Below are 12,903 nucleotides of genomic sequence, written 5' to 3'. Positions count from 1 at the left end.
AAACTTTCTTTTCTCTCTCTCTCTCTTACTCAAATATACAACATCTCTTCATAATGCAGAAGAATATCATCTGAGTTCCTCATTCAAGATTCTAGGAGATCCATTATTCTTGAATATAATATTGTTGTTCTTATTGTTTATAACAAAATTTTTATAAAAAAATCTGGGTAGAAATGAGTATTTGCTCCCGATAACATAATTAAGATCACGTCCTCCATGATAAAACATACCCTAATGGGTTGAGGTTGATCGACTTCGTCGGGGCCCGAAATATGTTTATTTAGCACAGGAAAATTCGGCAAGCTACCTGCCTCCGGATCGAAAAGCCACCAACCAGATCGACGTGATAGACGGAAGACGCGTATCCAGTGTTTTAGACGTGCGTACGCTCCGAGGTGGTTCTGCTGCAATCACAACAGACAGCCGAACGTTTTTCTACTCGACTTCACTCCTGCTCTCTGAAAGCAATCATCAACAACTCGGTATAAAGGACATGTGAGACGGCATTTCAAGCTCCTTACGTACAGCCGCAAACGAAACCAGGTTGTCGAACTAGACAAAAGAACCGCTGGTAAGATGGAGAGAAAACAGATTGCCTAGCTCGCAAAGTTACAATCAACCGCAGCACGTGCAGGATAGGACAGATACCTAGAGTTGAAGAAGAAATCGAAACGTATTTGCAGATAAAGAAAAGAGAGAGGTCGAAATACGTGAGTACGAAGGGGTAATGCTTGATAATTATACGAAAAGATGCGGTGACTAACAGAAGGTTTCAAGACCGGAGCATACTCTTGTAGAACTCCCAGAGGTGATTTAGTGACTGATGCCCAGAGCATACTGAAATTATGAAGGGAAGACTTCTTCAACCAGCTTAAGGCCCTGTAGGACATTGGCATACAACATGGATGCAAGCAAGTATAAAGAGCACTCCATAAAAATTAAATGGAATTTGTAATAAATATTAAACAATTTATAGAATCTCATATGAGATCGAGACAAAAAAGTTAGTGTCATTGAAAATCGTACAGCAAGTAAAATTTTAAGTTTTCTTAACTATCTCTATTTTTTTTCGCAAAATCAAAAATTTCATCCTTGTTATCATTTGTAATAGAGTTAAGAGCAAAATGCAATGGGAATTATTTCTTAAGCTTTTCCCGTTTTTATGTCAAAGGAGCACCATTGCCCAAAGTTTGTCAAAGGGGGTGTCACTGAAAATCGTACAGCTGACTAATGATTTGAAAAATTCGGTTATTCTTCGAATTCAGATCAAGAAATTGGAACGTACTGATTTTAATCGATTTATATTTTCTATTAAAGTGTTTATTGCAGTAATTTTTTCATAAAATATACAAAATTTTTGAAAAATGAAGCAAACCACTGTTGATATGCGCGAACTGGCAATTAATCATTACAAAAACGGTAAATCGTATGGAGAAATAGCCAAAATAATAAATCGGAGTCGAAGTACTATTCAGTATATTATTGCAAGATATAAAAATGAAAATCGGGTGGCAAATAAGATAAAAAAATCAAAAAAGAAGAAGCTGACTGCGACTGACGAACGATGGATCATAAGGAAGGTTAAGGAGAACCCAACCATTTCCGCTCCTAAAATTGCCACAGATCTTAAATTTTACTTAAAAAAGGAAGTAAGTGATTCAACTATTCGTAGAGTGCTTAGAAAAAATGATTTCCACGGCTGAGTGGCACGCAACAAGCCTTTAATTAAAGAGCATAATCGAAAGATTCGTCTTGAATTTGCAAGGACCTATCTTAAGCAGCCTGCTGACTTCTGGAATGATGTTATATTCACGGATGAGTCTAAGTTTAACATTTTTATGTCCGATGGAAAAGTAAATGTGTGGAGAAAACCCAGCACTGCAATGGATCCTAAAAATTTGCGACCGACAGTCAAGCATGGCGGAGGTTCCTTTGGTGTGCGCTGCAAAGTGAATGGAGTAAAATATCCCCAGATTATTGCAAGAAGTTGGTTGATTCAATGCCCAAACGTCTAAAAGCTGCTGAAACTAATAAAGGTTTTCCAACTAAATATTAAATATTAGTTTACAGCAATGAAATTAATTTTTTGTATCATTTTTCTACATTTAAAATGAAAAAATATGCGCTGTACGATTTTTACTGACTGAATATTACTTAGCCAAGAGCATTAAAGTGAGCTGTTATTAGTTATTTCTATTAAATATTTTTAAATTTTGGGAATAAAAGAATTTAAGTGTTAATATAAAACGCCTAATAGTATATTTAATTGGAATTATCTGAAGTAGTTAGGAACTGGACCCTAAAATACTTAAAAAGGGTGGCTGTACGATTTTCAATGACACTCACTGTACATCAATCGAAGAAGTCCAATTCCCTAAGTATTTGTTAAATACATAGGGCTAAATTTTGAAGCTATCCTCTGATGTCTTTAAAGCTTTAGCTACACAGAAACAAGTTCAACTGAAGTATGATGCAATGATTACGACCAGCCGGCTCATGATTTTCGACCATTGGAGCCAGACCCGTAGTCACAACGGGCATAAAACTCGACTTTGTTAATGAACTTGGGCTAAATCGGCAATGCGACCGAGAAAAAGAGATCCACGAGGAATAAAACATGACGTGTTCATCACTCAGTAGAGAAAAATGGATCAATGATTTCTGTGATCGACAGTTCCAACGCCTGATTTTTTATATTCAATGACGATTCAAAAGGTGACATAGGAAGAGGCGTCGGCTTCTTCTCTAGTAATCCATACGCAGTAGGTAGTAGCTTCAAACTATGTATATGACTACAATTCAGTATTTCTGCCTGAAACTGTTAGCTTTGGAAACTGTAATTGTAGGACAAGTGGACTTCTAACCAGAAAGTTCATAAACAAGCTAGTGAACAGTCAAGCGCCAATTAACGCTATCCGTGGCCCAAAACTAGGTCTCGCTGTGTTAGGTTTCGCATGCAGACAATACCCTCTTAGACTTAGGTTTCAGTAGGTTACTCATTTTACATCATCTGAGTACGCAGGTAAGCTATAACTTTAAAAATCCACATAACACGAAGGTGGATCGCCGAGCAGCAATTAAGTCGATCCATTTAACCAAGGCGAATTTTCATTGCTTAATGTTATAGAAAGAAGCTACAAGACAAGTTGGAACACTCTGTTGCGAGCGAGTAACCAGTTTCCTTAAACTGCCTATGACTACTCAACTCCTTCCAAGTTTGCTTGAAGTAACGGAAATTTCAGGTCTTCAAACACCAACTTGACGCGGTTTATAATAAAGGGTTAGACTATTACTTCAGCGGAAGTCCAGTGTTTAGCCAGTTGAAGCAGTATATAGCTCCAGCGACATCTAATACTTGGTTGGAACACATTTAAAACTCACTTGAGAACACAATGAGGTTAATGATTGCTCTAGAGCTATCGTTGGTAGTCGGCGGTTTTTTCGACCTATCTTTTGAACCCGTTCCCACAACAGCAGAAGGTAGCTACGTAACCGGAACGGACTAGGATTTTTATTCGATGAAGAATTGTCAACTCGGAAGATTTATGCCCTTATCAACTAAACAATCAAGCAAATTGGACATCTTCCATATTTAGCAAACCTAGATATGAGAATTCCAAAAAGTTTAAAACATTGTGACTCTTGTTGGGCAACAAATCTTATATAAGAAGAGTTGGCGTTGAATTTGGACTGGAGAAAAGACTTTACGCAGTCACTATCAAATCAAGCTGTCGACTTTCCTTTACACAAAAAAGGTGTCTCGTTGATAAAAATTAGTTTTCGACCAAAGTTTGCTCCCACAAATTTTCCTATTTAAAGAAGGTTAAGTAATATCTGATTGAAATTTTTGGAGCAGTAATCCAACCGATCAGCGAAAAAACGAAGACACTGTGCACTGGTCACACTACAGTGTCACTCGTCGATTGCAGACAGTTCTTCAGCGCGCAATGCTTTTGATTTTTAGAGAAGCTGAAAAGCGAAAAAAAACAATCAACAACAACAAAGTAAAAATGCTCAAAAGCACCGGTTCGCTAGTTCATGAGAGAATTGGTGCGACTCGGTGTGCCGCCACGCGATGGAAGGTGGTGCAGTGCACCGCCACAGGAGAGCCAAACAACACAGAAACTCATGAGCACCGCACATATGTAGCTATTTATGGATGTGTGTGTGTGTGTGTGTGTGTATGCATGTGTGTAAGTGTCTAACAAATGGGTAGGCAGAGCGGTGTGTGTTTGGTTTTGTTGTGCCGCATTGGAGCGCGTCAATGGAGTCGTCGCCGTCGTCGTCGTCGTCGTCAGCGATCGGCCAGTAAACAGTAAACACAAACAACGAATGAATGTACGCTTTTTGCCAACAATTCAAAGTGAATGCTGCGGACGCGGCGCGGACGTACGGCTGCTCGCGTTTACTGGATTCAGTAGAATCGATCTTGTCGAGACGAGCAAATGTAACGAGCGGATATTAGCACTAACTAACTGCCTAGGCATAGTGTATAGTGAATTTGTGAATAGTGAATGTTTCAGGTGAAGCAATGAACTGACAAAACCCTTTCCAATTATTTGGGGTTGCCTTTGATTTTGATTAAAGTGTGACTGGAGCATAAATATCCATTTGAATTAGAAAAGTGAGAAATTTCGAATAAGTTCAATTAAAGGGTATAGAATAAAGTGAGTCTACAAGATTTAATATATGAAAAGTGTATAAAGTGAATCGCCAGTGTTATTTGTAAACAAAAGAAGAGCGCTCGTGCAGTCTTCCGTGTTCGGGCGCCGCATGTGGTGCGACATTTTCGCACTTGTAGACGTTTGTGTGACTCGTGTGTGACAGACGAGCGAGTGCGCCGACTTTTCTTGGTCGCTGCCTTCGTGCGTGTTTATCTTTTTTCACCTGTACTGGCTGTTCTGTGGTGTGGTTTTCTTACCTTTCTGTTTATTCAATGATGAGTTTTCCGATACGAGACGAAATATAGTTGTCTGTGTGAGTTCATACATATAAACTGCGAGTTTTTATCGATCGGTGAGTGCGTCACAGGTGTGCAGGGTGGTGAATATTTCGCAGAAGACACATGTTTGTTGTGGTAGAAAATATTTTGTGATCTGTTTAGAATGGAATGCGGCGCTCCAAGAATTCCTTTGATGCACATTGAAATAATATTTTCTTCCACGAACCGTTTTACTCGTTTGTTGTGTAAATAAGCAATAAATTTGCCATTTGGAGACTGTAAATGACCAAGAAAATCAAAGACAAATTAGAAAAAAATTATTTAATTATTTTATGGTGCTAAATTTGGCTTTTGGTCAAGGCCACGTAATTCAAATACACAAACAAATATTTTTTAATGTTTGCACAAACTAAAATTGTTTGTATTTATACCATCACCATGGTATATTAAGCTTGTCAAGATATTCCTAACATCCGAAAGGAAACGTCGGAGACCCTCTAAAACCTTTGGTTTTCGCGCGAAATTTAATTTAAAGAGGCTTACTATTCTTTGCCCATAAGTCATCAGCGTGACGATTTAGCCATGTTCGCCTCTATATACATATGTACGTATTTATTTTTGAGATATCGGTCTGAAATTTTGTATACGTCCTATTCTCACCAAACAGCTGTCAATTTGTCAGAACCGCCCGTATCGGACAACTATATCATATAGCTGTCATACAAACTGAACGGTCCACACCAAGTTCCTGTAGAAAAAACTTTTTAATTTACGAGATATCTGCACGAAATTTGGCAGAGATTATAGTCCAAGACCTCGCTGCAATCTCTGAAGAAATTAATCAGATCGAACCACTATAGCATATAGCTGTCATACAAATTGACCGATCCAATTCAGGCCGTTGTATGGAAAGTTTTTTTTATTTGTCAAGATATCTTCATGAAATTTGGAAGAGATTATAATCCAAGGCATCGCTATAACTTCCAAAGAAATTTCTCAGTTCGAACTACTATAACATATAGCTGCCATACACATTGAGCAATATACATATGTAACTGAAGTCCTTGTACGGAAAACTTTTTTACTTGACAAATTATCTTCACAAAATTTAACTTTTATGCTATAAAAAATGCACCTGTGTAGGGCATAACACCTTTGATTCAATCGAAGCTAATGTTTTTTCTGGTTTTATTTCACTTTCATTTCCATATTCACTTTTGTTGTTGCACTAATTATTCCGCACTACAATTTCCTCTGCATTATCAGCAGTGTGTTATTGAAAAATTGATAATGGAATGCGCAAAACGCAAAATTGATACAGCACTCTGCACAAAAACAGAATTTTTAATTGTAAAAGTTCGTTTGTATGAGAGCACTAGGCCATGTTACCAGAGACAAGCCGACTGATAAGTAATGCAGAGAGGACAAAGCGAAAATTTGAAATGTGAAACAAAATTAAAATTTTACGACAAAAAATACAATATTAAAACATACATGTATACGTACATATACATATGTATTTTGTATACAAAGAAATTTATATAGATGGTAGACATATGGCATAAAAAAATTTAACAATTATTGAAATTGTGTGTTTATATATAATAATATTATGAAATACTATATGAGGTCTACTTTCAAAATACACGTCAGTACTCGCAGCACTCTGTTCTGTCAAATTGAGACAACTCAATAATACACAACTTTACCAGGGTATAACACTAGTTTAGTTGAGATACTGATAATTTATTATGTCAAAAACTTTCCAATATGGATCTAAAGCTTCTTAATTATCAGAAAAGTTCTAACTGATTATAAAACATCTGTAAATAAAGCTGATTTCGACTTCAGGACACACAACCTTACTTAAACGAAATCTGGAAAGTCGAAGAAAAGGTAGCGCAAAGTTTCTACTTCGCCTTCTTTGAGATCACTTTGATAATTGTTGACCGAAAGTCATATAGGCTTATTCTATAATATCCGTTTAGAACCCTACAACTCGGTTAAGTTGAACTTACTGAAAGCCAATAGTTCAATGGATCTTTTCGGACAGATAAAATCGTTGTTCTGATCTTGCAGGATGCATGATGCAAAATGATTCGTGTATCTATGTATACTATATGGTTTTTATGAAGTTCCAAATATTCCTTCTACACCAATTATACAACACGACATTATTTCATCATCACTATTATTATCAACACCTAAACACAATCGACTATTTACTTCGACTTGCCTCCCTAGTTAACAAAATTCCGAAGTTCTCTTTTTGAACAGGTCAATTTTTCGAGCTTTGTTTGGTCTAGGGCTTGTAATATAAGTCAATAATATGTCACCTTCAGTAGCGGAGCCAGAAATGCTTTCTTGGGTTTTCCTTTCAGCATATTCTTATATCAATTCAGAATGAATTTTAGTTCATATTCAATCAAATATTGCCAGCCAAGCAACAATCTCTAAATCAGTTGCGCAGTGTTTTGTATCCAGATCAAATTTGACTCGGACCGGGCTGGACCAAATCAATAAAATTGGTTTTCCTAGACTGGTACGACTTGTTTTTTGATCGTGTGAAGTTTAAACTCCTTATGACAATTATTGAGTGTTTGCCAGCTATTTGTGTTTACGATGCCGTTGGCTTGTCTGGCATTTTTTTTTTCATTAGATCAATTAAATCATAGATCATTTTCCGGGGGAGGTTCTTCAGTTTTGAACACAAAAACAAGTCTGAGCTATGACTCTCGTATCGTGCTCGGCCAAAAAGTTAGTCACAACCACACTAGAATGTGACGGCGCAGTTAAGTATTTTGGCACGAGGCATACCTAAAACTTTAAGCGAAATGTGTTGAGTTAATCCATAAGAGTTGATGAGATGTTCTGCTATCACTCTGGTTCCAACACGATGATTTTGAAGCACTGTTTCTTTAATTTTTAGGAATTTAACGTCATTCTGTTAATAGCCTGAGAACTGTTTTTCGACAACTACATGGCCTTAATACTTCTGCTCCTAATCAAGTAGACTTGTCCGGGTCAAATGTGAACTTGAATGTGTATTATTAAAAATTGTGGATACAACGACAATAAATAGTTCTAGTAGAAAAAATTTAACATTAGTTTAAAAAATATCTCCCCAAATTAAATCCCAAAAAAGTGAGAATACTCTAAAGCCTTGTAAAATAGATCATAAGGATTCATGCGTAACAGTAAATAGTTTAAACTTTTAAATGCCATATTTTTGTACTAAAAGAAATTTCATAACTAAAGGGTGATCCATTTCAAGGTTCCCTACTTCTTTAAAGTAAAAACCGAGAAACTTCAAATTTAAAAGGAAATGTTTACTATCATTCGAAAGAACATTCTTTGGCATTTATTTTTTGAAGATTATCTCTTTCAAATGTTGGCAGCGGCTATGTCTCAGGTGGTCCAACATTGAGTCCAATTTTGGATGACTCGATTGATCCTTTCGACTCGTAAATGGCACATGACACAAGTTCTGCTTTAAGGCCTGCATCGAAGCGAGTTTGTCGGCATAGACTTTGAACTTTACATATCCCCACAGGAAAAAGTCTAACGGTGTGATATCACACGATCTTGTTTTCCAATCGACCGGTCCAAAATGTGAAATTATCTGCTTACAGAAGTGTTTTTTCAATAAATCCATTAATTAATGCGATGTGTGGGAAGTGGCGCCGTCTTGTTGAAACCAAATTTCGCCGATATCACGAGCTTCAACCTCAGGCATCAAATAGTCGGTTATCATGGCGAATGAATGGTAAAGGGTGATCCACTTCGAAGCTCCCTACTTTTTAAAGTACAGAAATAACATGACAGCTTGACACGCCTCACGCGTGATCTGCCAAGAAAAGACCATTCAAAAAAGTACCCCTACTTGGATCACCCGTTAAAACATCACTTTAACAAGGGCCTTATGATTCTACATATGTATGTATATATATATATGTACATACAGTTTATGTATTTGCATGTTTGTTAAAAATTATTTTGTTTTCCATATAGTTGGAGTTGGAGCTAAATGGAGGGTGTTACCGGCTATGCCGATTATTCATAACAATCACGCGAAACTTCAACTTCATTTGCTTATTTCTCTTTCTTGCATACATTTTCTGCCACCGAGCATTAGCCTCTGGTTTTTAAACTTCACTAAGCAAATTAAATTAACAAAAATATAAACAATTTGCAGTCTCCCTTTTGTGCTATTTTTCTTCAGTGGTACAAACTTGCACACATTTGCTTATTATATTTGCTTTGTTGACACATACATACATACACACGCACACATACAATCAAATTTTCGATAATCTGCTGGCAGCATATTTTGGCTGATTAATTACCTTTAAATCGCTACAAATTACAGCCATTTGTACATAGCGACAAGTGCAACAAAAAAAAGCAAGCGAGCAATCAACCAATAGTTGCCATATCGACGTTTTCATTGCTTCAACATACACGCTCACTTATGCATTTGGAACGCAGCCACTGTTGTGCAATATGACCAGCGTTGCGTCGTGTCATCAGTCATTAAACGATAATATTTATTAATATATTGGATTGGCAAAAACACCAACAATATACTCGTAACACACGAGCAATGACAGCACGGCAAAAAATTATAAATCTTTTCGTGAATTAATTTTAATGGAAAAAAATTAAAATTTCATTTTATTTGCGATGGTGAGAACTAAACATCTGATGAGCAAATAACTTTTGCTTGCACTCTCTTTTTTTGTGTTGACCATCGATCTATTCCAGAATATATAATACAATGACTGCTTTTGTTCTTAATAACGGCTAAGCCTTCTTCCATCCATAGTTTGTCAGCTAACGCTAACTTGAAGGCATATGCCTTAAATTGCAAGATACATATGTAAGTATAGCCAATCATCTTCTTAGAACAAAAAATATTGCGTTTCATCACCGATCTATTTGAACGGTTGGGTCTTCCACAAGATGGCGATCGTTAGACAAACTTGAGTAATTGAGTTTTCGCAAGGCTCTTCCGAATCAAGCTAGGTTAGGTTACCGGCTGTCACGTTACACACAGACCTACTGGTTCTTGTGCAACTTGACATCTACTTGTGATATGTTGTAGTCCTTTGAACTGCGAAGCACCTAGAGATCTAGACGAGTGCTCGATAATGCTGGACATATGTAAACAGGTGCTCCACCATTTCTCTCAATCCTACTGCCCTGCACTTTCTGCATGTATCGTTGTTGTTGTTGTTGTTGTAGTGGCAGAATTGTGCCGAGTTGACAATCCTTTACCGGATATAAATCCGAGAATGACAGCAGTATCGTTGTTACTTATGCCCACCCGGCTCCTATGTGATGCTAGTAGGCCAACAACTGTTCTGTAGTCCTTTCGAGACTATGTAAGCGAGATGTATTTTGCTTGTCCTTAAGATATTCCATCTCACCCTGATCCGTTTGTCAGCCCTTTCGGAATTTTCATTCTATATCGTACCGGTTCGGTAGTCAGATGGATGGTTTTTTTGGCAATCAGATATTTCGCTAATTCCTTTGTGGTTTTGGAAGCCAGTATATATGTAGCCGCTATATCTACCGCCTCCCTGCTTCTACGTACATTCTCTGACGTAATGCGATGTGAGATTATTGCTTTAATTGCCGCCTGCCTATCGCCGTATATACAAGTATTGATCTCCTCTATATAATCTCCTGCGTTGTTCGCTATCTGTTCAGATTTCCTGATTACAAAGGCTTCCGGTTGGAAGATACTGTGTTATTTCGTTGGCTTAGGTGTTGTCTGAGATACATCACAGAGCAATAGGTGCGTTATTAGCTATTTCAGTCGCTTTCCTTACCGCAAAGACTTCCGGCTGAAAGATGCTGCAGTATCCCGTAAGCTTGAAGGTTCGCCTGAGATCCATCGCCAAGCAATTGGGATCGGGTTTCCACTCCATTTTTGATCCATCTGTATGAATGTTGTAAGTTCCGCTACTCGCCATCCACTCTATTTTAGGCTGTCCCAGTCATGATTAAACGTAAAAGGTTCTCTACGAAATTCAATCTCTCCAATAAAAGAGGTTATGTTTGGCAAATTTTTGGATGCTACCTAGTCGTCAAAGAAGAAACTAAGTTGTAGGTTGAAACACCATGATTCTCGCCTGCAAAGGCCTTTAGTGAAATTACAGGGCACTGAAAATAGTGCCGTTAGCTGATTTCTGATAAGCTCAACATGTTTTGGGTAGCCTATGGAAGCACGTGGGAGAATTTGAAAAGCTCTAAGTATAATCTCGGTTAGAAAATTAACAACGACTAACTCAATCTAGTCTAGCCTGGAACAACTCCCATACGATGAGTTTATTCTAGCTTACCTGACAAATATATTATCTAGCAGGTAGCTGATAGCAGATAATGTCTCATGGAATTTAAACCCTGCCACCTCCCTTTAACGAGTCATTTGGGTTCTAAATATTTTTTCTAAAACGAAATGTAGTAAAATTTCTGTCAGCATTAACATTGTATTTCCAGAAGAATTTTCATTCCCGACATGCTTGTCGTTGTTGTAAAAGTAATGAAGTGAAACACATTTGTTCCGTAATCGAGATTAGCTCGTGAATTGTGCATTTTTGCTCAATAATATTGCATTCTTTGCTTCTAATTGCATTTCAATGGCACTTATGGCCTTTAGCGATAAAGAACAGCTTCACCCTGCTGCACAAAGAAATCGAAATGCAAGTGATCGAAAGTATGTATTTAGAAATGCAAGTGATCGACGGCAGCCTGCACATTTCTTCTCATTACTTAATGGAAAATTGTGAAAGGGTTGATGGTTTCGAAAATTAATGAAAATAGCAATTAAATAAAAAGAAATGCGCTGAATTCCAAGCGAAATGATGCCACATGCTTAGTTCGTGGTGAATAGCGCATTGTTGAGTTTTCAGACCAAAATTTTCCTGAATAATATGTTAGTATCTTAGGGAAAGAAAGGAACAAAAATGAAACGAATAACGATTTACGGGCAAACTGAAGTCAGAAAAAGTAAAGAGAGGGGCGTGGCTGAATTTTTAAGGGTTAAAACTAGCAAAGTGACGAGTACCATGAAAAAAATTATATGGACACGATCTACAACTTGTGTATTATATGATTTTAATCATTTTTCTTTTGCATTCCCGAGTTTTTCACTCAATGTGGTCTCTACTTCACACAATAGTTAATACATGTGTAGTGTAAGCTGATCTCATAAAAGTAACTATAAAAGTTAACCAAATTTTTACTAAACATTTAGTTATGATTTGATTTCCAGTGTAAATCTCTATTAAAGTTATTAAAGCTCTTGAAAATAAACAGAAAAAAATCTCATAATAAAATATATTACAAAATGTATATACAAAATTTGAATAAATAAAATAGTTGATTACATTTTTGGTGTGCTCAATAAATATCCAATGTGAATTTTGAAATTTCAAGCAAAAGTAAATTGAAATCCCGAAATATATTAAAAGAATATCTACTAAATAGTTAAAGTGAATGAAAATTGTGTTTTTGTGTTTGTGAAGTAGTAATGTTAAAGTGCATATTCAAACTCATAAATAAGCTTTTGCTAGAATCAAAGAGATGGCGTTCCAAATGCTGAAATCCGCACTGGATGGTAGTGTCCACCATCATCATCACGGCCAACATAATAATGGAGTTGTTCTATTAAAATGTGAGTAATATAATATGAGGTACACATATGCATACATTTAAATGATAAAATTATTGCCACTAAACAATTGAAAAAATATAGAAGTCACAACATGAATGTTCAATATTCTGACTTTATTTTTATTATTAGACATTGAAACTAATAAAATTTTAAAATTAGTATGGTATATGAGTATGACACATAAACTACCAAAGCCACATGCATACATAGGTAACTAACATAAGCGATCACCAATTCGTCACAAGAGCGAGACTAATCGATCAAACAACTCGTATAAAGC

At 36.7% G+C, this 12,903-nt stretch overlaps 1 long non-coding RNA gene across 1 annotated transcript in view; it reads right to left on the bottom strand.

Moving 5' to 3' along the window:
• LOC126757931 (uncharacterized) overlaps positions 1-12,903 on the bottom strand; it is a 170,740-nt gene that overhangs the window by 135,364 nt on the left and 22,473 nt on the right. The window contains exon 2 of the long non-coding RNA XR_007666802.1: positions 4,922-5,218. This is a non-coding gene — a long non-coding RNA (uncharacterized LOC126757931). The remainder of the gene's footprint in view (positions 1-4,921; positions 5,219-12,903) is intronic.

Source organism: Bactrocera neohumeralis, chromosome 5 (genome assembly GCF_024586455.1).
Source record: "Bactrocera neohumeralis isolate Rockhampton chromosome 5, APGP_CSIRO_Bneo_wtdbg2-racon-allhic-juicebox.fasta_v2, whole genome shotgun sequence".
Taxonomy (NCBI): domain Eukaryota; kingdom Metazoa; phylum Arthropoda; class Insecta; order Diptera; family Tephritidae; genus Bactrocera; species Bactrocera neohumeralis.
The sequence above is the reverse complement of the archived record's forward strand: the minus strand, read 5'-3'. Positions and strand labels throughout refer to the sequence as shown.